This window comes from Larimichthys crocea, chromosome XXIII (genome assembly GCF_000972845.2).
Source record: "Larimichthys crocea isolate SSNF chromosome XXIII, L_crocea_2.0, whole genome shotgun sequence".
NCBI lineage: Eukaryota > Metazoa > Chordata > Actinopteri > Sciaenidae > Larimichthys > Larimichthys crocea.
In genome coordinates this window covers 16,034,158-16,060,844 of record NC_040033.1, presented here as the reverse complement: position 1 = coordinate 16,060,844, position 26,687 = coordinate 16,034,158, and the positions used below count along the sequence as shown (strand labels likewise).

Sequence of the window (26,687 nt, the reverse complement as noted above, 5' to 3'; positions counted from 1 at the left end):
TCCAAGGTGAATAAATATTTTAAAAAGAGCAATAAAATAATAACTCAAAGGGGCTGTAAATACGGTTTTTGCTCCACAATTGAACAAAATGACCATAATATTTTGGTGGGATTGTAGATCAACGACAACTCAACAATTACTTGGCCAGAGAGTTCAAAAACTCTCTTCCAACTTCCAAATTTGAACATAGTCCCAATAAAACCCCACTCCACAGTGTTTTGACTTGTTCCATGATTGCACTTGACAGTTTTGCTATAGCTCTGCCTAATAGGCTAGCTAAATATTATATTTGTAAAAACATTGTAAAATTGTTTGTCATTTACTGGCCTGTGAAGACCAATTCAATTCAGCAGGACAGGACTTTACAGGGTGAGGGGGACCTGCATAAGAGAGAAAGGTCTGTAAATGTTGCAGTCTACAAACAGACACCGATAAGGTTCATTGCTCATTTGTAGGTGCATACATCTGTGGAAGTTCCACTAAAAAGCTTTTCATGAGGAAAACATCAGAAGTGTAAAATGACACCTCAAACATCAAGAATATACCAATATTTCTCTGTTAAAAATGTCATATATATACAGTTCACTGAATCACATTGAAGCCTTTGAAAGTGTCACTGGACACCAGAGGCACAGGAGGAAAGGTGACGTGATGTAACTAGGAGCAGATTGACTTCTTCAAGACTGGCCATTTGGTACAATTCTAATTAATCCACTAACTCTCCATGGGACTGCTGTTAGCACCACAGCCGTTCACACAAACTTACTTGGCCAAGGACACCAGCTAAGAGGAATTTAATCAATGTGATGGATAACATTTGTCTTTACAGCTCTCGCGGCAATTCCCATGTTAACCATTCAAGGCGACAGTACTTTTCCTTCCAAATGTTCTTGGCTCTTTTCTGCTGGCAAGTGATAAGTTAAAGTAGAACCTAAAGGCAGTAAGAAAAAGTAGAGTCACTGCACATCACTAGTGGGGTGGGAGGTGTGGGGGGGCAATGGAATACAACAAAAATGCACCTAGACATTTAAAAAGTCTGATAACAACTCCAGTTTTAGAAGTTTTATTCAAAGCCAGAAAGCTTGACAGACAAGACTTTGATGCCCGATGTAAACAAGATGTACGAGCAGCTTAGTGAAAATTAATTAAGATGAATTTGTGTGTCTCATTTCTGAACCGGAATATATATTCCAGGTATATTTGCGTGTATGCATGTCACCTTTTACATCTTTCCAGACTTAGGGGGGATTTTTAGCTTCCTTCTACATACAAACTGTAATGTCCAAGAACCCCAGAAAAGTGTTTATGAATAGTTAGGCCTTTTTGTCAACTGCCCCCACAGCTGACAGATCATTTTTGAAGACGTAATGATTCAACTCATGTCCATAATACAATGGAGGATACAATGAGCATCTAATGAAACTGCATTTATTTGTGTTTTTTTATTGTTTGTTTTTATAAGCACACTAACAATTTGAAAACATTGTAATTTCCTTTTCAAAATGTTGTTCCTGCTCAGTTAAATATAAAGCAGAATACAGCCACATTTGGCTTTCATGCTGCTTTGAGTGCAATAAATCCTGTTATGGATAATGATAAATGCCTCTTGAGTGATAGTTAATCACTGACTGGCAAGAAATGCAGCCTTTTGGGGGCCTTGATGTTATTTATGAAATTGCAGATTATATTCTATCATCACCTTATTTTTTCACATAGAAAATGCAGTGCAAAGTGATGTGACCATAATATCCTCAGAATGGCCGGGGGACTGGGTATAAACAGGTCATGCTGTATCATAAAAGGCGGTGTGCGGCCCATATGTTCGGTGCCTGCACAGTGTGGTAGCTGTTCACAGAGGGGCTGGAGGGTGTTGGGTGGAGGCAGAGAGCTGTTTTAATCACACAGCCCCTCCAGCTGTTGCCCACCAGGTGAACTCCGAAGTGTCTTCTTCCGACACCAGTGAAGGAGAGAAGACTCCTCGTGTGTCACCTGTTCTTTATTGTAACTCACAGTTGCGCTGGGCTATAACATAACTACAGAGAAAGCCGTGCACAGGACAGAGGGCGGCGAAATTGCAATACTGTGCAATCATGGGAGCTGACAGAGGGCTTTTTTTTGCTGTCACAGGTTGCCTCGTGCTATGCTGTGTACATGAGCAAGCAACCATACTAGACTGATGGGGTGATTTTGCATGAAGCATGTGTTCTTATGTGTCATGCAAGCAACTATTCCCTCTATCTTTCCCTCTGATATCCAAAAAGGCAACAACACTGTACAATATATTTAGAACATTATTACAAAACAGATGTCTAACATGTTTTGACAGATATTACCCTTTGCAATTGTTGCCATCAATAATGCAGTAAAAATTAGGAAATGTGGATGAATTACAGTAGAATGAATAACAATGAGTGACTTTTCACAGAAGTAGCTTGCAGTATAACAGAGTCAAACTGTAAAGTTGTTGTGACATTCACATAAAACCCAGCAGTCAGTGCACTAGAGATATAAAGACAACATGAGAAAAACAGTGAAGGAAAAACATGGGCCTGTCATGAATATTAATATTTGCAATTGTTTTGAGTCTGGTGGTCTCATTCAATGGAGCAAAAGTGTGATTGACAGCCGGATGGCAATGCCACACCAATCAATCAACCACTTGAATGAGCGGTATTCCCAATACCATATGCTGCCTACGTGTAGGACACTGCACTGTCTCACACTACCAATCTGCATTTTTTATAATTTGATTTGAATGACTAACAAGACCGACCAAGCGGGTGCTTGTAAAAAGGGTTGAATATTCAGTGAAAATGTTAATGCATCATTTTATGGAAATTAGGCACTAAGCCAAGAGGCAGCGGAGTTATAAACACCTGTTTGCTTTTGATGTTTTGTCACAAACTCACAGCCATTTCTGTCTGCAAAGTGAAGACTTTACTTTTACAGTGTGTAAGATTCATGGGCTTTTATTTACAGAAATTAAATCTAATATTCATAACTATATTTTCTATGTAGTGTATAATCACCTGAAAAAAATTAATCATATTTTTGTAACCTTAGGATGAGCCTTTTATATCAACAGACACCACACGTCCTCTTCCACAGAGGGCTGCCATGTTTCTAGGAGCACAGAACTGATAAACCAAACACTGGCTGTATATGAGGATGTTTGCCTTTTTTTGGGTGTTTTGCACCCACCGTACTTGGAAGAAGAGAATTCTGCAATGCAGCCCTTAATGAGACAGCCTCACCTAAAGAGATTGGCTAACTAAGTAGACTCAAATTCTTGGACTTGATACAGTCTTGATACATTCTGGTCTTGGTCATGGCTTGGTTTAGCCCTTTTTGGCCCTTTTGAGGACTAAAACACACAAAAATAATAAAATAGAAGAAGGAACAGCTTTTGTGTGACATAAACTAGGTCTCTATTGAGTTAATGGGTCTGTGGAAGGCACATTACAAGGATGATGAAGTAATTAACTGATCTATATTGGAACTTTTCTTGAAGGAGGAGGGAAATTCTTCTTTCTCTCGACCAGAGCAGTGAAAGTCTGTCCTATGAAATATTCAAAAAGCTGTTTTTCCCTGGGATAGTAATTCATCATCTATATATAGCCTCCTTTTTATCACTCTTCCAGGATCATGGATGATTCCTGATTCCGGCAAAGCATTTTTTTCCCCTTACACTTGATGATGAGAAGAATGCTGGATGAATAAAATATTCAGCTGTCTACTTAGTCATAGTGATGGTGTGCAGGGCTATCATGTAAATAACCAGTGACCTACAGTCACCTACAGTTCAGCCAAAGGCAAAGGGAGTCAAGTTGTGATTTCAGAGTAAGAGTGGATGGTGATAGAAAGGGAGTTCTAGAAGTGATTAAGGGTGCAAGAGGCTGAAGCAGTATAGATGGAAATATTACACAATCTCTTCTTAATACCTGAGGGCGAGACACAAATGAATTACATACTAACAGGAGCTGAGTGCTAAGGTAATCAACACCTCCACATGGGGCGGAAAGTGTCTCTGAGCTGAAATTCTCAACATTTTTTGTGAAGTGATCCTAAAAAGAAACTGCGCAAATGACTAATTTTCTGCCAAATCAACCAGCACCATATTCACATACAATCACACATTATTTTAAAGACAGAAGTCAATGTAAAGCAAAGATTATTATTCAGCTTCAACAACTGATACGTTTTCAGCTCACTATCGAGCTAAATGCTTCAATTCCTACATAATGCCTGCACCCAGTGCACTGTATTTCATACAGGAGGGAGATTATTGAAATGATTTCTTTTTATCTTGCCTTCAGTGCTGTATTTTGCAAGGGATTGGGATGGGCCGAACAAGGTACCTTCAAAGAGCTGGGAAGACTTTGATGAGTCCACTTCCTCTTCCTCATGGATCAACAGGGCTGTGGCCTTTACTTGCTCCAGGGAAGACAAAGTCCTTCCTTGAACTTGTAATCAGCTCCTGGAGGAGAGCTTGAGCCAAGTGAAAGACTTGGGCTCAAGAAATGAAATCTCTACATATGACATGTGGTTTCACTGTGTGATTTTCATGCTTTAATTTCAAGGCACCGGGCTCTGTGTGAAATTAAGACGGTGGTATTATCTTTCATTAAAATAGATGCCTTTGCAATTTATTTTTATCCTTATGAGCCATCTGGATATTGCAGGTATTAAGATGCAGTTGTGGGAAATTACATGTTAGCATGAGGATGTTCATTCAAGACCAGCACATTAACATGATCAGTAGTGTTTAAGGATTCTGGCAAAAGCATATTGTGCTCCGAAAGACCATTTGTTACATTTATGTACTATTAGACAAAAACGAATATAAATTTAGGTTTCAAAAGATTTCTCATTTGTGCAAGATCAAAGCGGTGCACCAGTTCCACACTACATACTAGGGTTGTCACAATATTCAGTATTGGTACTAATGATATTTAGTACCTCAGAAAGAAACGATGACATGCAGCAAAGGACCACAGGTTGGAATCAAAGGGCCGAGTGTTAGTACATGATTCTACTTACCGCAATGCCACACTGCATATTAATTCTCAGCATGTTTTGACTGTATGCATACCAATAGTGCACCATAATAACTGGGGATTTCCACTGGGGACGTAAGCGCTGTGGAATGGCTGCACCACTGTTTTGCTCCGTCCTCTGCCTGGCATCAATCCCCACCGGGCGTGTGACGGCAGCGTGGTGCTGCTTTGCGAGCCAGCTGTATTCACGCAAGATCACAAGATCACGAGATAATCCTGAACGTTGCGAGACTGCAAGATTCCGTGATAAACTGTGTGTATAAAAGAAACAACAACAACAAACAGCTTACTTTGCTTTTCCAACGTAGAAGAAATTATAAAAAGGATCTGTTGTGTCATAAATTATTGTGTGTTGTTCCACTTCAACAATTAGTCTCTTGTCGTCCATGTTGAGACCCTGTGATCGATTGACTGCTGACCTGGTGCCGCCGGTCATGACGTAATGTTGATGTGAAGTAGGGATGTGCGATATATCGTTGTTTACGATATATTGTCAAAAACATTCACCATGGTAAGAATATGTCATCCCACGATAAAAACGATAAATTCCCATTGATGACGTATGTATGTGTGCGACACACTCACAGCCCAACACGCATATTGACAAACATGGCAGAAGGCGGAGCAGATACGCTCGGCAGCGAGGAGCTCTTTCCTAACTCTTCGGCCGGCAGTCAGACACTCAGATTGGTCAGACACTCAGACAGCCTGAAATGTCCGTGAAGCAGAGACTATCCAGGTGGATTCACGGAACAAACTCTGATAATCTACCTGCGTGTGTTCTCACTTTGTTTATTTCATGTACCAGCTTCTAAATCCAACTGAGTCCAACTTGCAATTTACGCCGCAAAATATAATGACACGAAGAAGTTTGATTTGTGTCCGATGATTAGAGAGCGAGAGAGACAGCGAGTGAGCAAGAGAATGAGAGAAAAAGAGCACGAGAGAGAGAGAGACAACAATAACAGAGAGTGAGCGCCGGCATTGATAAAGCTGTCATTAATCACAGAAATAAAAAGTTATTTCCTGATTGTTTCACAGCGGTTACATTCAGCAGGTATAGAAATGCCCACAGCAACACACCACCAGCTCCCCCTAGGCTTTATTATTATTTTAGTGATAGATTTACAGTCAAAAAGATTAGGCTGAATTGGTGTTTATTTATCGTTGTTTTTATTGTTACCGTGATAAATACCAGAAATTATCGGGATAAATTTTCTAGTCCATATCACCCATCCCTAATGTGAAGTTGTGATAGGCTACATGAACTGCGTATTGTGTTTTATTTTGAAAGGGGGCGGAAGTGTATTACGTTGATTCTGTGTCGGATTTCCTGTCTGGTGCAATCTGCTGTCTTGAGCTTCACGCGATTTAGCAACAGCTCCGTCAAAAAAAGCAGTGCTACAGAATGATAGCGCTGCAGCGCGGAGAGTCGCTGCTGGGACACTGCTGAGATGTTCCACAGCTCACCCGGTGGGAATGGTTTCATTGATTAGAGTGGCAGCGAACAGCTCCGGTGACCGCAGTGCAGCCATTCCACTTATTGTCAAGGTAAATTTAATGAAACAAACAGACAAAATATAGTGTAGATGGCTCCATAAAGATCAAAAACAAAAACTCATAGTTTGAAGTCTGATGGTGCACGTACCACTACCATTTCCTGATAATCTAAAATTATAAAATACGTTGATTTCTTGGAGAAAAAAACAAAACAGGAATTAAGACACATCATTGCTGACTAATTTTAATCAATTGTATAACTGGAATAAAGATTGAAAAATGCAAGACAAAAACAAAACAAAAACAAAAAATGTTAGAGTAGTTCAGTGAATGGCATGACTGAGGCCGGAAACCCCAGTCACTGATGGGCTTCCATTTAATTGGCCAGTGCAACTACTCAGTTGTGTTATGCATGTCACAGCTGCATTTATAAATCTAATCCTATAGTTTGATGTCAACAATCCAGAGAATTCGATATTTTGAGTTGACTAAAGTAGCCAATTCATTAGTGAAAAAACAGCTTCATTGAAAAAAAAAAATAATTTATCATACTGACATCTGATCCTTGCCTCAGATGTGGCACACTGTTGTCAGAGTTCAAATATTTTCAAATACACACAGGGTGGACTTGAGGCTGGACAGTCTTTTGAGTTGAAATGAGAGGAACTGCAGGGTGCCTTCTGCACAGTCAGGGAGCAGAGATGACCAAAGCAAACCCCTGTGTTGTTGTCTGCAATAGAGAGATGTGTTTAATGTTTAATGTCTTACAGTGGCATAAGCGTACCCAAAGTGTCCCATTTTCAGTACATTTAGTAGAAATAAAATATCTTGGCGCAACTTTCCTCATCAGGTGCTAATTGCCTGCAGTTTGGGAGCGCAATTTGAATAAAAGGAGCAGTGCAAATTTGCCCCACACTTTCACAGATACACTGTAAATCTGTCCCTCAATGTCTGGTAGGTATTTCTGTGGAAACATCCTCCTGGTCCCAAGAAGTGAAGGAAATTAGTTTGTTTGTAATGGACAGAAGAAGACCTGAATAGTGAACCAGGACCACAGAAAATGAGTCTTTTTATTAAAAAAAGAAAAGAAAGTCCAATGAAAAGGTTATCATATTCTTACCCACAATGATTGACAGGTGATATTTGGGAAGTTGATAGCAGAAACATCACGGCAATAAATTCTTAACACCAACATTGCAAAATTAAAACATTTCAGATATGAAAACTATGAACTACTGTTTGTGGTGGATTACATCATAGGATCATCATCAGCAGAAGACACAGAAGCAATCCCTCAGAAAGTTTAACTTGAACAATTGTCTTTCTGTCTATTAACAACCCCTCAGACCACCACATTCTCCAGACAAGGCTATATTAGATTTAATTAATTCTGTGGCTAGCAGTACTCAGAGGTAATGGGGATGCAGGTATGTGGCTCACAGCACAGGTCTGCAGGGCTGTAATGAACATGGCCAGGGTTCAGAGTGGATGTCTGGCGAGGGACACGGCAGGAGCTTGATTTGAGGGAATGCTGGAGGGATTGTAAACTCAGTGTGATGCTTGGCTGTAACAATAGAAGTTGCCTGCATTTAATTGGGTGCTGCTTGAGCATATTTCTTTGTGTTTCCTGTGACTTTTTAGATCATGGGCTATTAGCTCTTCAGAAAAGAGAATTTTGTCATGTGTTTAACTGAATGCTTTGATCAGGTTTGGCACAGTGGCTTAGCGATTAGCACTGTCACCTTACAGAAATGGACAGGCCTGGTATTTTCTGTTTAGAATAAGCGAGTTTTCATTTTCTGGATTTCCAAGGCCTTCCATTAGTAATTCTAAATGTGCAAAAAAGAGCCTATCACAAACTCTAGAGAGGCATAAAGTGCATGTAGACAATAACCTTCAGCATACCCGTGGTGCAGGTCGAGCTGGCAGCTGGAGTGTCCATCACAGATTAGAGGCTTGCAATGGTTTGTTTAGGCAACAAATACGCTGTTCTATGAGGCTTTGAGATAATCAGTGAATTACTCTCATGATAGGAATGATTTATAAAACATTGCCTCAGAGGGGATTGTTGCGATCCCAGTAATTGAAACACTAAGAACTGACTCTGTTGCCCAAATTACATTCTGCTGTTAGGTATGAACACTTCTCCCACAAGAAATTATGAAAATCATGACTGCATCTCTTAAACAGCAAAGACCAAGCAGGGCTCAATACCAGTGTATGTCTTGTCTCTTTGGTCATGGATCAGCAGGGATGGTAAACATGAGTGTGTTCTGTGTTCTGTGTAAAATTTTCTCAGTCAAAAAGGCCCATAGTATTAATAGTGCCAATACTCAACATAATCAACAATCTTAATCACAGCATTATTAGCAGTTCATCAAATGGCTTTAATGGTCATACAACCAACATAGCCAAAATAAAAGACCCATCAGTGTTCGCAGTACTTGTAACCGTTGTAGCAGTGGTAGTACATTTGTAGAGTAGTATTAGTCATTCCCTGTCCAACATCAACAAGTCAACAAGTAAATTGTTAACAGAAGAATCTTTTCTGTTTAGTACCTAAAGAGTTCATACACAGGATCACTTCATATCAGACATCTGCTGATGTGGAATTAACATCCTGCAGCAAAGCTCTTTCCACCACCCAGAGTGTTTATTTTCAGAAGTATAGACTCTGCTCAGATACAAACTCTGCAGAAGTTCTCTGGGTTCAACATATTATATTCCCTGGCATTCTGGTAAGAATATGCAGAATATAATATTGCTAGCTTCCTGGTGGTCGGTAATGCTGTTTTAATCAAATCTTCTTGTACGAGGGTTTCAGTCAGCAGGATGCCTCGTCTGTACAGACTGAAGGTCAGGGGGAATGTCTAAGATCAGCCTTGCTTGCCAGCTTACGTAGGCCACAACAGTGTGTAATCAGAGTGGATTAAATTGAAACACATGATTTGATTCACCTTCATCGTCATAATATCTGCTCCTTTCAAAACACGCTGTCTTCCCCAGCTGAGGACACAAAGCGTCAGCTGCTGTTTGTACCCTGCACACACCTTGTCCTCTTTTCTTAAGAAACAAAAACCATGAAAACACCAATTGCACACACAAACATAATATATACGGTAATGTTATTTGCATGCATGCATGCATTCACATGTGAGTGTGCATACATACACAGTGTAACCGTGCTGTGGTTCATTTCTCCTGTTACAAAGATAGCATTATTGATGTGATGGGTCACATTGCAATTTAGAGGCAATTAAAAGGTAATGAATGTGCTCAAATGAAACCTGTGTCTGGAGGGCATTTGCAGTGCATGGTAGAGATGATATATAAGTGTGAGCGTGTGTGTGTGTGTTTGTGTATGCTGGACACAGCCATTCATGTAGCTTTAAGCCAAAATATAATGACTCAAAGGGAAGTGCTTTTGAACATGACAGCTATTATCATATTTTAATAGTTATGGCATTGTGTTAATCTATTTAGTGTATAGTGAGTGCACTTACAACAGCACTGCAGCACACGTGTACCTTAATTATCAACAAAATACTTACCCTCCATTCATCCCATTAGACGTAGGTAGAATTGGCATGAAATTGAACGCTGTGGTGGCCCGACAGTCACTGGCCCTTTTTTTTCTCTTACCTTGACATGCACAGAGGACTAAACACTCTGTGACAAATTCATTTCTAACAAATGAAGTTTTCAAGTGGAACAGTTTTAAGCCTCGACTATCAATTAGGGACTTGCAGAAATTCGTTTTGCTTCTCACTGAGAAGAATCATTTTGGGGCCAGTTTAGTTTATTATTTATAAGACCTTTGTATATGTATCTGTCATTATTTGGATGATTATGAGTAGTTGGGAAAGTGACATTTATATCTCTGATTTAAAAACAAAGAAAAAAAAGCTATCTTTTTAATTGATTGTTTTCTTTAACCGGCAAGTTACATATTAGGCAGTGACCAATCGATGAAAGACTTAAAACAATGGTGCAGTCCTCTAAAATCTCTATCAATATATATGTACTATGCTATACATCAGCATTTGAAATCATATGTATTGATGTGCTGAATCTATCAGGCCCCAAGTATTATTGTATCATCTATTTCAGGTGTCTAACAACCTGAGGAGGAAAAATGTTTTTGTCATGCACAGATGTGTTTGCCTAAGGACACAATGCCTGCCATTATAAAGGAGAAATTTATAGCAGTATTACTCATTTTCATGTTCATTAGATCTCCCTAACCTTACAAACCTAACCAGGTATTACTTCCTAACTGTTCTCCTAGGTGTTTTTAATTAGTGAGGAATCCTCGTTATGTGAGGCAGATGGCACAATCCTCTGTCTTTTGTTAAAGTCACACTAATTAGGGTTCTCTGAGAAGATGCGTCTAACCAGAATCCTTAATAAGGGAGCCTGTTAAGCCAAGTAATAAGAAACCTGATGTCTCCACGACAGTGCTCACCTTGAAACTCGAAAATAGAAACCAGTCAATTTTTTCAGCACAGACCTTTTGTCAATGCTTTCCCTTTGTGTGTGTTGGAGGTAAATGTGATAATATGTTCAAAAGTGATTTTCTGTTTTGATTAACTTTAAAGTCAGCCTTTTAGATGTTGATAATATGTCATTACTTAATGATGCATACACATTTTGCTGGTGAAAATGTGGGTGAAAACCAGATTGATGATCAGTGATTACCTAGATATCAACTGTTAAATTAAACAACAGTTGAGTCAGGGAGGGAAAGCAATGTCTGCTAGCTTTTGTGTGAATGGAAATTGCTTGCACATCAAACCCTCCACATGTCAGTCCTCTATGCGCCTTCCAGCACTTTGAAAACAGGACTTTGAGGAAGATTTGTAGACGCTCTTATCTGAGTCCAGATACCCTCTTATAAACAAGCACAGATGGCAAATTAAGGCAAATATGCCCAAAATGAATCTAAGTGAATTTTGGCTTCTTCCACTGAATAGAGTCTGACAGAAAATAATGCTGGCTTGGGGTTTTGACATTCTAAAATATTATCATTCACACTCCATCTCCAGGAAATGATGTTACCTGATTTTAATTGCCATTGCCATCAATCATACTGTATAAAAAAAACAAAAAAAACAATAGTATTTTTCAGAGATACTTGCTGGTTGCACCATACTAATGTCTGATAAAGATCAAACAGACAGTATATGTGTGCTAAAGCTCATTGTATGTTTTACGTGAGCATTTTAGTGAATCTAGACATTACATTTATCTTTAAAAAGGTAAACCTTTTCTTTTTTCAAAGCAGCCATTTTCCTGCTTTTTATTGAAATTCAGAATTATCGGTTTCTACGGCAGATATTCCACGATGCCACCAGCAACATTCCCAGTCCCTGTAATCAGGCATAGACAATACAGAAAAAAGTAACAAAGCTGGACCAATCAAAATGTGCGGCTGCAGGCTGTATACATTTATTTTCTCTGGCTTTCACTCTGACACTGTGACACCCATCAACAATGTTTGTAGAAGAGTTTGCCTTTGCACTATACAATAAAGAGGGCACTGTATATTATTGTGTGATAAACTTTTGTATACTACTGTACTGTAAGGCAATCTTTGGAATAGTTTGACAGTTACATTTATATTTGCCTTTTCTTGTCACTGTTGAATTGCTACATTTCTTGGCGAGTCACTATCACCAACTGTCTGATTAGTGTTTTAACATCAACCCAAGGGACATTGTACAGCTTGAATGCCCAACACAGCTGCATGTCCACTGTACAGCAGCACCTACATACTTATGCACATGCTAGTAGAGCATGAAGTACAAACAAAAGACTGTAGCTTTTTCAGCTCCATGGTTTAAAATCCTGCTCTTCTTCAGCCCACTGCTGAAATGCAGTCTCAGTAAAAAAGTAAGGAAATGATTAAGTGTCATAATTACAAACACAAAAGTATAGAATTCAGCCATTCTGATACTTATTGGTTGCTTACCTTGGAAAAGGACAATATATATAAATCGCTAGACTTTCCTAGTGTGCAATCGATAATGGTTCAATAGCTCCTCATCTCCCCTGTGTACTAATGGCCAAAGCTGGCTTTACAGAAACAAACAAGACTGTGCTGAGAAAGACAACTCTATAGTTTGAGCTTCCTTCTTCAATTATGTGGTATTACTCAAACAACAAAGAGTTACCAGCACAAAGCTGATTCATTTTCCATTTGGTCAGGTTACGTTGCTTTGTGTCCTGCATCTCTTTTATCAGTCGCTTTTAAAAGAACTAATATGGACATCATAATTAGAGAGAATAATGCACCACTTAATTCAATTTGCTTTTTAAGATGGAATTAATAATAGCAGGGGTGAATGGAATTTTCTACCTGAATCATTTTCATAAATCTTAATAATGAAGTTCACTCCCTTGTTGGCTCGAAATGTCACACCTTGAACTCAGAAACATGGTGGCTTTCTCTCAAACCAATTAATCTTTAGGATGAACTCTTTCCCTTTTCCCAAGAACAAGCTTTCTATTACAGTAAGTCATCTTTCTGACAGAGTTTGGTTGCCTTGTCTGTGATATCATCGAAATCTTACGAGATGACGTATAGTACCTTTGTGTTTTATACAGCAATCTTCTCCATGCAATAAAACGAATAGAGGATATGTGCAAGTGTACGGCTGTTTTGCTTCATGTATTGTACACTTAGACATTAAAAACACACTAAAAGCATAAATATTGGTCATTAATAATGATACATTTCACAGATTAATTAATGCCCCATAAATCCAGTCTTTCGAGTTGAAACCAAACTGACTTTATGTCTCAGACTCTTAAAGACAATGTCAAATACATTCTGTCCACTTAAAAACAATAAAACGACAAATAAAAATGGGTATATCTTTAGCATGCAGATGCCACCTGCTTAGCCACTTGGCCAGCGTAGTGGAAAAAAACCTTAAATCTTTTAGTCACAACTTTTAGTTTTGAAAATTGCAGTGTCATGTTTCTTCTACTCGTAGTCTATCAAAGACTTTGTAAAATTTATTAGACTAAAGGCAAAGTCCATTTTGAAAACAATTAAACAGATCTAAATGATGGCACCAACTTGTAATACAAGCTGCAGCCTCATATTATAATTCAGATAAATAAATATGTCCAAATAAATGTGGATATAAACATGTTGACAGGGGGAGACGGCAGCAGTTGAGCTGAGTAAAGTGGCTTTGTTGCCTCTGTGTCCGTAGTGTGTAACTCAGAACAGCTTGTCTGGAAAAATGCGGGATGAGTGTCTGTGCTGCAGCATGGCATGGATGTTACTGGCTGAGGTGATCAGAGTGTGCGTTTCACATACCATGCATACAACTATTTATTTTCAGTGATATATCAGGATTGAGCCAGTTGGAATTCACCTTAATCAGGAAGAGAGGAAGTACAGTCACAAGTTGTCGTGGGAAGGCATATGGAGTATTTCATAGTGTGGAAAGTAATAGATAATTTCAGGAAAGTAAATCCCACTCACCAGCTCTTTCAAGAGCATCCTCCATTAAGGGGGCAATGCTAATACTGAACAGACAGAATATAATGTAGATTTCAGCAAAGTGGATCCTAATCACTAGATCTATTTTATCATACTAAGATCATCTTCTGTCAGTAGGTGATTGTTTATGGTGCCATTCATTTTTTGATCTCAAACAGAAGCTTAAATGTGATCCTATTGTACTTCAAAAGGTTCTCTGAAATGAATTATCAATATCCATGTAATTCCACTTGCAAAGGAGAATATTTGAATATGCAGAGGTGAGTGGGTAGTTCAATTCATGTTAGCCTGTCTTGCAATACCGTAGTGCAAGCTGTAAATTAAAATCTTTGCAGATAATGAGGGCATTAAGTAGACAAGTGTGAAGAGGTCTCACCTTGAAGTACTTGCATTTCCTCATGAGCTAATTTATTTGGAGGTAATTAAGTCACAGGTTGGAGGCGTTTACAGTCATATGGTGAGGGGAGGAAATGGCAGGACACACCTCAAGCCCTCTTTGAACCATTTGGTGTCTTTTTCATCTTGAGAACAAATTAAATGCAATAACAGGCCAATGCAAAGAGAGCCTGCCTCGCCCTCACTTCAGCCACAATAAATAGCCCGGGCTCCCACCACATTCGTCATATTGATTTTTCTTTAATGATATGCACAAGAAAGTAATTTCCTTGTCTCTGCATTGTCAGCGGTGACTAATCAGATTTTCCTGAGACAACCAATTCCATACCTCAAGGAAATGCTTGGCTACAGATACTGGTCATCCAAGTGACACAGACATCACCTAACAGCTTGTACAGGTGCAATCTCTCGCTGCATGCAGGCCTGGAATACTAAGTGTGTACTACCTGCACTGTGTCCTTGGTTTTTAAAGCAACATGTACACCCTAGGCAAGACAATATGGACACAGATATATGACAAAGTACCCACTGATGCACATAATCCTGCTTTCTTTAGGAAAGTAAATATTTCTGCCCTTATTCTACAAATGTATTCATGTCCAGATATTTCTTTATGTGCTTACTACACTGAGGAAAAATGTTGTTTGTGTTTCCCAACCTCAAGTACCAACTTGAGACACGGAAGCTTGCAGAAAACTGACCTCAGTTCATTACTACACATTTCTTTTTACAATGATCTATCAGCAGGGAGGCTTGAGTAAGTTCAGGCCATGGTTTTCATTGGCCAATAAACAGCATAAATGGCAAAACCTCTGTATTGTTTGTGGGATTTTCATATACTTGTCTTCAATATTTAACCTTGGCCAAGTGAAATTTAAATATCTAATCAATCATGCCATATTAAAGTTGAATGCTAATCGCCATCGGCTCATTACTATTTCACGAGGCGGCTCAATTTATGAAATGTCACTCAAAATAGTGTACCCACAAGCCAATCGATGTCAGCCGTCTTTCCGTCTGAATGTTTCATTTGCTGTAAATACAGAAACGGAGAGATATGGATTGGGGGCAGGCAGTTAGACGCCCACATGTGGTTTCTGTGATGGGAGGGGGCCTGCTGAAAAGACATTGATCAGTGGTGGGGCTCAGTATATGGTTTCCTGGAGGCCTAGTCTAAAGCTACAACTAAGGCCTACTGGGGCCAAGACGTTTGGAGTCAACTCATGACCTTTGAGGTTGGTCTGAGACCATGCTATTGATAGAAGAGCAGATACTGTTACTCCACCACTGGAAGTTGTCATTTTTCAATAACTGATATCAGTCTGTGTACAACATTGTGCAGACATAGAGAGGTACCACAACATCACTGGAATAGAGTATTTATGAAGAGGTTTGAACAGTGATATGTGATGTATTGATGTGTTGTATTTTTGTGGAAATATTTTAATTACAATTTATTATATAACTTATTCTGTTACAGAAAACAAGGATTAACAAATGAACTTTTATTAAATATCTTTCTATGTACCTCATAAATATGTAAATTCAGTTTTACAGGAATGAAAGCTTTGTTGACCCATCTTATTGGATGTGTTCTACATTCATTCTAACAAAACTTACTCATCTTTTAACCTGTTCTCTGAAACAGAGAGCACAGAGATTATAAATAGCCAGAATGGATGATGTAGATATGTTATTATGCATACTGAATTATAATGAATCATCCACTGTTCACTGAAATACAGAGTTTTTCCCTCTGTGCAAACAGCAAAACTTTGTGGGTATAAATATATATAAATTAAAAAATACAAGACAGTATAATTACTGAAGCATCCCTGTCATACTGAAAAATACTTTATTAACCAACCAGAACCTAATTAAAAGAAGTGGCTGTGGGGCTCCATTTTATACATGATGAATTAGTTCCAAAATTTCAGAACATTTTCTTTGGTGTTAGGATCTCCCTGGACCTTCCAATGGTGGCTCAGCATTTGAACATGCTCCTTGAGGGGTACCATCTTTGTGATATACCCTTAAGGGTCAAGGTCTCCCTCAGGAAAACTTGTACATTTTAAAAGTTAAATGCATCAATCTGATGCACTTTGAGGGTAAGATTAAGAGACTAGATCTATAAAGAACTTTATGCTCTTGAAAACTATTTTCTGACCCAGATAGACATCTTCTCGGTGGCACAGGAAAACCAAACAGTTCGATGGAAACCAAACAAAACATGCATGAAGACATGTTGCTATGGTGACATTGTATTGTTTGCAAATCTTTCTGCATTTTCCTTTTCTTTACATGGTATTCAATTCAGCTCTGAACAGATTGACTGCCATATGTCAGCTTTTTTTGTAATATCCACATTGCTTATGTTATTCTGTGTGTGAGGGAGCTATGTAAAGTTAAAATATTTTAACTGTGGACGGCATTGCCATCTTACATTGTTTCCATCCAAATATAGCACAAATTTGAATCAAAATTTAACTGATATGGCAAAAGAAAATACTAATGAATTCTTGTTCTTCTCCACTACCACTATGTGATAAGGGTTCACGTCAATGGATGGGATTAGTGGTTCACAAAATAAGCAGTAGGTGGGTAAACGAGAAGAAGAGGGTTGAACAATATGACGTTAATGATGATTAAAATCACCAGTCAAAGCTCAGCAGGTGAAAATACATACAATACAGAAACCCTGATTTAAAAGTACCATTTGATTTTGTCTGATGTATTAATGTGAGGAAAGTTACATCAGATCTGTGTAGAGCGATCATGGATGGATTATTGAGCTGTGGAAGTGATGAGAAGACTGTTAGCAGAAATAGTTAGCATGTAAATGAATTATCATTATTGTTGTTGTTGTTATTGTTATAATTATTATTAGAAAAGTGTTTCAATTTCCCGTGAACTCTTTTTATAAAAAGGCAAATGCCACCTCAAATGAGCATAAAAATCAAAATAGGTTTGTGGAAACCCAGCTGCTTTGTGTTGTACCTTAGATGTCATCGTGTAAAAAAATACTGTAGAACTTGTGGATGAAAATTAAGTTGTTTAAGGGTTTATTAGTTATTGGTACATGTATATTGGTACTTTTGTATTTGATTTCCTCAGATCAGTGCATCCTGCAACTCATGCACTTACTGTCAAAATATAAAGAAAAGTCCTTGAGTTCCTGCCATCCGAATGGCAAACACCAATGAAAGAAGAGAGTTGGAGTGTCCTCTCAAGACATTTAGGTCCACAACAGTTTCTCATAAAAAACAAACAAATAAAAAAACATTTGTCATAATGTCATTTATGGCAGCATCATTTTAACATTTTAACTTTTAGATGCTTTTTACCTCTTTTTTAGCCGTGAGGATCTTAAGAAAAGACATGACGGAACACAAGAATAACTTTATATAAAACCAACTGGTGCACCTTTTACAGGGCTAATTTGTTGCTTTAATACAAAAAGCTTCTTTGAGGTCAGTTTTTCTAATAAGCTTTTTCACCCTCAGTAAATGAGCAGTAAACTGCGAACAGCCTTATCTGCCATTTCACAAACCTGTCACAACTCTTAAATGAGGCCACTATGTTAATTGAGAAAAAAGTAAATATCATCAGATATTAAAGCTTTTTGCATGTTGCTTTACTTCAAAGACAAAAAATGGAAAGGAGAAATTAGTTTGAGACAAAATAATTTCAAATTTTCTTTCATTAACCAAAATTAATAACAAAAATAGGACTGCTTTGGATTTGTAGTGACAATATTCTTTGTGACGAAAGACTGGTTACATGTTGTGTTTCATGTAACACTTGTTTGTGTCAGCACCATCACATTTTAGCCCATACTTGATCTCCCTGCAGAGCAGGTAGTAACCCAGTGTTTTTACAAAACAGGCTGTGTCATACGCGTCTCTAAACTAACCACCCACTTCTGCACACTATAGCTAGTTCTCCTCTCTCTTTGTATCCCTGGCTTTGGTGAATTTTCCTGAAATACACACATCCACCACTGCCAAGGGCATAAACAATTATCAATCAGCTCTAATCCACTGTTCCGCACAAATAAGAGGTTCTCATGCAGTTTGCTGAGCTGTGCTGTCACTTCCTTATGACTAATACAATTTGACTTGGCAGATAGAGCCACACATGATACATTACAAGTAACTTACATGGGGGTCTCAAATCCATTGCAACGCTCACACAAATAGTCAATTTACTGCCCCTGCAGTCGTGCTAGTCCACATCAGTGTTTATATGAATATAAAGTGTAAAGCGTTTCACCCAGAATGGTATTCTTTTCAGGGCGAGTAGGCCTCTGAAATAGCATTAAGACCATCACCAATATTATAACTCTCTTCTGAAAACCAGACTAATGGAATTACCTTAGAGTTAGCAGCTCATTAAGCCTGGGTGACCCACCTGCTCCCCTATTCAATGGCGGGATGACTTTTGGGTACATTAAACATTTAGATAAAAGACAGATTTATCTAAAAAAAATAAAAATAAAAAAAGGGAATACTTTGGTTGATATGTTGGCTAGTGTAGTCCTGGCATATCAGCCAGTTGTTGTTTTTTTCCTGCAGGATGGTGACTACCTGCAATAGTACTGACACTTATCGTGGCTTTGTAATTTCAATCACACACCTGTGGTTACCCTGCTCATGCCATCAGTAAAGTACGTAAATTATCCCACAAAACCTTTTTGCCTTTTGAGATTCATATGCAGTAGTCACAATGTTCAGTGCATTTATTTCTACACTTAAGAGTGAATAATTTCAAGCAACATCCATAGTCAAGCTTTAAGATTCACTGTAAGAGCTTGTCCAGTTCACAGATGTACTGTATATTCATACATACATTCACTTCATAAATAAAGGCACTATGTACAGCATGTGCCATTTTGGATATGCCACAAAAGGAAAGAACAACACGCAGTTGTAGACAGTGTATAATTGCCTCCCTGAACCCTCCTTCAGGCATTTTTCCAGTCAGAAACTATGAAACACCCAAAGGCAACTGCTTGTGTGCATAACTCTGAGACACTACAAGTGGAAATGATTAGACTGCGAAGGCCTGTGTGAACATTGTGCACTGGAGGGCATTTGTTTAGCATGCATATTGTTTGGTTTGTTTTTACCGTATGGGCTCATCAATAATGCAGGGCGACTTAACCAGCAATTACAATGATGAAGACATCAAAATGCAAAACAGAGGGCTGTGCTCTCCTATCCAATAAGAGTTGTCTGCAAAGGCAGGACTACAGACTGGACAGACTTTTAATTAGTGGGCTTTGTATCCCAGCCAGGAACAGCAGATTGGCTGCTTGCTCTCCCCTGTCATCATAGCCATAGAAACCAAGAACTTGAAACATGACCATTTGAATTATGGGTAATTTGGTGTAGTTAGCAAAAGCTTTATGAACAAATAGCTTCCATTCAACCTCGATCAACAAGATGGATAAATCGGTGAAAACTGTTGACTGGATAAAATGGATGTTTTTGTCATTTTGTGCTGGTCAATCCATCCCTCTTGCCAAGTTACAAGCAAATAAACTAGATTGATTTGTGATAATTATTTTCCATTCTGATATTTCACAGTGGAAACAGTAATCTTCTGTGAGAAAGTTTTTTAAGTTCAGTTCATGCAAATATTTACTGCTTGTTATCTTGGGTTTCATCTACTGTTCAGTTTTTTTTAGAAATAGTAAATATATTGTTTTGTCATTTTGTTAGTGATAATATTCAGTACTGATTTAGCTCCTAAGTGTGGTCTGTGAAATATACATTAAATATGCTATACATTTCTTCTGTCTCCTTATGCTTGATATACAACAGTGCATCCACTGGTAGGTTCTGAACCTGATATTGTCTCATAACCTGGTAAATTTGAATGTGAAAGTCACATCAGATTACAGAAATTATGAGTACATAATTTCAGTTTTATTTGCCGCATATTTATACTACCTATGCTATCTTTCTGCAGCAGATATTCTTGGGCTGTGTTGACATTGCTGCACAATTCCCACAAATACACCTGTACCTGGAAAGAAATTCAGGAAGTGGGGCAGGCAATCCTGCACTACCTGCTCATGGCAAAGTTAGCCCCAGTCACCAGCCAAATGTTGGAAAAATAGGAAATTGGCTAGTAGAGTTTAGACACAATAATTATTTACTGTTGCGTCAACATTTGTGAATGACTCAAGAAGTTTAAAAAGTTAATTTCCCACCTGTACAGTTGTGGAGAAAACATTGCTGGCTGAGCTTATGTTACTGGTGTAACAGGAATAGCTTTATGATGTTTATTTTACTTACTTTTATGTATATGCCAGAAACTTTGCTTTCAACAGCCAGTACATAAATACATTATATATATATATACACTAAAATCTTTACCACTGCCGCAGCACAGCCTCCGCAGCCAGTAGACTGACACAAAGTTAGCTAATATTAAAACATAGTAAAATTAAACGTCTACGTGTTTATGCTCAGCGTGCACAAGCATGTTACATCAGAGATAAAGAAATGTGTGCAGCTGGAGCTTTGAGTTTTCTCTCTGCATTGTGTGGCTGTGTTTAAGGCCAACAGAGGTGTATGTGTGTGTGTGATCTAAAGAGTTAGTTAGTTTGTATACCACAACCTTGTGTCTGTGTGAAACAAACCAAGCAACTAACAACTTAACGGTGCATCCAGAGCCTGAGTTAGGTGGTAGTGAAATGGCATTGTTGCTGGTGGTTGTAAGTAGGGTCAAGGATGTATCCACAAGAGCTCATCCAAATCATCCTAAAAGAATGAAGAGAGAATCACATCCACTGAAACTCTATGGGCACTAAGGATGTAAACTGTGGTTGATTTTCATTAATAAACACAGTTGACCAGTCCAATACACGCCTGTTCATTTAGCTGTTTTATACTCTTGATAACTGTGAAAGCTAGATGACATGCAAGTGTGGCATTAATTAATTTGGTTTGCAAAATCAGCACAGCCCTAGTTGCCACAAAAAGACACTTGATGAAGTTTGAAATCATCTCTCAAAAGGACTACAGTTGAAAATTAGTCAGCTGGCTAAGACATTAGACATTTACAAAATATGCTGAGTCATGAGTGTTCTTAAATTAAATGAAAATATGAATGGTGATCGATGACTGATTTTGCACACAGATTAGTGTATAGTTTCATCAGTAATTGATGGACACAATGCTAATTCCACCACCTCTTTAAATTCCATCAAAACTACTCATGCAGCAGCTCCCTCTGGTACTGCCTACAAGTAATAGAAGTGGAGTAGAGTGGCATTTTCATGGCCATTGCCTCCTGTCATAAATGTTTTGGGAATTGGCTAAGGTCTATTTACTTTATTAGTGTGCTGATATGGGAATGGTGTGATTTTTTTGTTCATATACTCTAAGGTGAAATACTTCAGTTGAATCATGTCTTTAATGCAAAGAGCAAGTTCAATGTGGAAATATCTGGTGGAAAACCTGTGTTAGAATGGAAGTAATGCAGTGCCTCACGTGGCACCCAATCACCTTTCACACCAAATTTTCTGCCCAAAATGTCATTTTCCAGGACATTTTGTACATGAAGGTCAAGGCTGGCTTTGGTTCTTTGAACGAATGATTCCTCTCTGACTTCACCTGCTTAAAACTGTTCACTTGTGGCCAAACAGAATCTGTAAGCCATGCAGTCTTATTAGATTATTAGAAGAAACACAAACTAGTGCTTTACATTCTGACAAAAGAGATTTGGTGAACACACCATCCTGTTTAAGAGCGTGAACAACACACACCAATGAAGAAGTACAACTGCATGTCAATTTAGCTAGCACAGGTAGTTGTATAGTGTGCTGATCTGTATTTTGAAGGCAGATTAGCAAGGACACAGTATACTGCACAAAGTTTGTAAACTTTATGTGATGTGCAAAGTGGGTTAGCTTCTTCGTCGTTTCAATTATGGTCCTGCTAGACCGCCCCGTTAAAACAGGTGATGCTTCAATTTTGTGCAGAATGCTGGAGAGCAAACAGTTCAGAGACTGCGGAGAAAATGTTTTTGAAAGAAAAAAGCTCAACTGATATATTGACTGAAGCAGAATATTTTATTCAATAAAAACATGTTGTGAATTTTGGAAATGATTACATCTATCTTATTTCAATACATTTGGATTTTTGGACTTTACAATGCTCTGAGTTTTGAAAAATGTTTGGATCACATTCTTCATCAGCTGTGCAATGAGCTGCTGACATGGTGCTACTAGCTTAAACATACATGTATAGTTCAGGGAGGTAGTAGCTAAATTTGTCGATGGAAAACATTTTTTTTGCAAATATTTTCTATCTCACAACAGTCCACAGCTTTGTAAAGTCCAAAAATCAAAATGTATTGAAAAAAGACTGATGTCATCATTTCCAAAATTCACAACATGTTTTTATCTAACAAAATATTCTGCTCCATTCCATATTAGTCAACCTTTAGTCCTTCAAATATAACATTTCATTTGATCTCCAATGTGCTGCACACAAACAAGGTGCACACCTACACACAGTGTATTAATGAGGCAGTCTAACAGCTCCATAAAATCCAGTATGTTCAATTAAAATTAAAAATGTAATTAAAGAAAGCTGAAATATGAAATTCATATAAATTAAATTAATTAAAAGTTGACCAGTTGTCCAGTGTACTCATTCATATTTATTTACGTTATATATTTACGTTTATATATTATATAAATTGTATTGTGAAAATATATATATATATATATATATTAGTGCTGTCAAAATTAACGCGTTAATTTTGTCGATTAATTTTAAAGAATTAACGCGTTAAAAAAAATTAACGCAATTAACGCGGTTTTGTTTACTTCCGGTGGCGGCCGCCATTTTGGATGTGGCAAAGTAGAGCTTTGTTTCCCAGATATATTAGTGTGTGTGTGATTGGGTGTATAAGAGGCATTAACTTTAAGCCCTCACGGAGACTGCGCCCTGGGCGGTCGCCCACATTGCCCATAGCTAAAACCGGCCCTGCTTGTTTTAGTTTACGGGCAGATCTGCCACATCCAATATGGCGGACACGTAACGTATCGCAGCAACGGACCAATCTGCTCAGTGCAGCGTTTATGTGTATTTCTATGATCTATCCTAACTAAAGGAGAGTCTGTGCATATATGTCTATGATCTATCCTAACTAAAGGAGAGTCTGTGCATATATGTATGATATATAATAACTAAAGGAGAGTCTATGTATATATGTCTATGATCTATCCTAACTAAAGGAGAGTCTATGTATATATGTCTATGATCTATCCTAACTAAAGGAGAGTCTGTGCATATATGTCTATGATCTATCCTAACTAAAGGAGAGTCTGTTGTGTAAAGATGGATAAGGACGGACTTTTAGGGGGAACATTTTATTTTAAAAAGTTGCCTGACTCGTTGGACAAAAACAAGGCAATTTGCACAGTTTGCAAAGCCGAATTTAAATTCCACAGAAGTAACACGACTTTAACATATCACCTCAAAGCAAAACACCCAGTCTACACTACAGGAGTGTGGCACTCCTCAGTATATTTCCTCATTCTTTTTCTGTTTGCACTGTGCATATGTGCACCTTAAGCCAATAACATGAATGAATTTCATAAACTTTATCTGAGTTTATTCTACATTAATTTGATCATTTTACATAAATAAATATTCATTATAAGCTTCAGTCTCAGAAAAATGCATTTAATTTATTGATACATTTATTGATAGATTAATCGCGATTAATCGCGATTAATTACAGAAATTTTTGCGATTAATTAGTTAATTTTTTTTAATCGAGTCAGGTGTGGTGTCATGCTGATCTGAGCACATTGTAAATGTCTAGCTGACCAATCAGACTGCTTCCTCGGAACTGCTTGTCGTTTAATTCTAATTAATTAACTTGAGCATTCAGAATTACAGTGTTGGTTTACTTGCACATGGTTGCAGTTGATCTTTGCTGCCATATCCTGTGCATTTGCCTGTTTAGAGAGGTCAAAGCAGAGCACTCCATGGCAGGTGAGTTTAGCAAAACAGTCTCTCCACCTCACCCACTGGGAGCCCTCACCTACAGCGACCTTGGTCTATTTCAAGTAGAGTGTATTGTCTGACCTTTTTGGGGGACCTTGCTCTTGTCCCTGTCAATACCAGTTTTCATGGACCACTTACAGTATCGCAGCTTTTCTTCTTTTGACCAGGCCTCTCTAAGGAATATTGGGCAGCAACTCAAAGAAGACAACAAATAGAGTTTATATGCAGATCTTCTTGAATAATTACTTTAGTTCTGCACATGTATTTAAATTGTAATGTCGGTAGAGCATCCGCCCCATGTACAAAGGCTCAGTCCTTGCCGCGGCAGCCCAGGGTTTGAATCTGACCTGTGGCTCAGATGTCATGTCATTCCCCATTTCTCTCTCCCCATATTTCCTGTCATTCTTCAAGCTTAAAAAAAATTGTAATGACAGAGCCTATTCAAAGGATAATGCTGTGTACCTGCTACATGAGACACTTTCTGTCAATATTTGCTACCATGACTACGAGTTCAATTACTGGCTACACTGCAGATTTCATCTGTACCTTTTGTCAGCAAGGGACACACATACAGAGCCAACCCAATCTGTTAACACAAAAAGTGACTCAAACGTGTCCTTCGCGCATAATACCATCCTCACTGCTGTGATACTGTACCGTTTTACATTAGTTTTTACACAGAATGGTGAATAATTTTTCACCCTGCGATTTGACTGGTAAGATCTCTGTGTTTTAACATTAAAACCTTGACTACCACTGCTTTCAGATTTGAAAAAGATTTTTGCAACACTTCTTGCCTCAAAGCTAATATTTTTATTTGGTTGAGACTCAGGAGCACAATGTAAAAACAAAAAAGTTTAATGTGAATACGTCACAGCTTTTAGTGCTTGTGGAATATGTTATCTGATAATGAGAACGGGTTCTGACATGGTTCGATGTGGAATACCTGACACACTGGTTCTATGTGATCATGGGCGCTAATACCTCCTTTAATCAACACAGCTTGGTCGAAGGTATTCTGAGGGCATTTGTCTCACCTCGCCAGCGACACTCCCTGGCAGATGCTTTGCATATCAGGCCTGGTGGATCAATATGTTATTAGAGAACAACCTCTCGGAGGCATGTCAATTAATTCTGGGCTGTCAGCCGCCCCCCTTGCATTGTCCAGTGGGGCTGAGGGAGAGCAGTGGGTGTCTTTTTAACTTGGTGTCTGTGGGGGATTTGTGACCTTAGCTGCTTCAAGGTTTCATCCACAAAAACTAAGAATTAGTTAGTTTATAGTACTGTTTAGTTGTCTAGTTGTCTAGTCACATGGATTGACTATATAAATTATATTAAAAGTGCAGTAGACATGATTTTCACAAACTGTATGTTGAATGCCAGAAATTCCAGAACAGTGATGTAAATAGGTTTTTAATGTAGTGAGTACTCAGGCCCACAGGTGGTCATTTAAATGCATACCTTTTGATGAATTGGAGTGTTACACCACTCCGATTGATGTTATAATGATGGTTATATTCATTTATGTTTAAATTGAAATAGAATTCCAGAACTTTTGGACCTGAACAAACAATACAAGTTGAATAAGTCATATTTTAGCAGTCCTAAATACTATTTATTTTCCAGTTATCCAGTTTTTTTCCCAAAGTCATGTGCATTCATTATTTCAAAGCCATTTGCTTTCCTTGTTTGCTTAGGACAGGCCATTTTGACTACTTCTCCAGTTCTGTTTGAAAGTGAAAGAATTAAATGTTCTCATACAACACTTACCACAACAATGATATTCTTTGTCAAATTTAACACTTTAAAGGTTTATTGGCTTACATGTCAATGTAGTCTTGTTAAGAACAATTAACAATTGCTTTTCAAAATCCACATGTACCACTCTTCACATTGGCATAAATTGGGTCCACTACAGGCACTTTTTTAAAAAGGAAATAAGTCACTTTTTGAGCATATTCGCCTGTTACTCCTGTTATTTCTATCTTTCCAAACAGTGGTGAAGAACACCAGGTGTTTGACACAGTGCTCCCCACACACAACGCACCAGCTCCAATTTACATCACTTCAAGCAAACTTCACAGAGAACAGTGAGTGCAAAACAGCTATCACCTATCTGTCAGTACTTTGGGCGTGCTGTTCACTACCAACCTGCTTGTAACCAGTGCTGACACCTGTGTCTCC

At 38.2% G+C, this 26,687-nt stretch overlaps 1 protein-coding gene across 5 annotated transcripts in view; it reads left to right on the top strand.

Moving 5' to 3' along the window:
* The window catches only part of ntng1a (netrin g1a), a 243,365-nt gene that overhangs the window by 6,878 nt on the left and 209,800 nt on the right, over nucleotides 1–26,687 (top strand). The window contains exon 1 of one of the 5 annotated variants that reach the window (XM_027274081.1): nucleotides 26,576–26,593. The exons of the other annotated variants lie outside the window; for them this stretch is intronic. The gene's annotated coding sequence lies outside the window, so the exon portion shown is untranslated. Of the gene's footprint in view, nucleotides 1–26,575; nucleotides 26,594–26,687 lie in introns of those variants that run through there. 5 annotated transcript variants of the gene reach the window in all.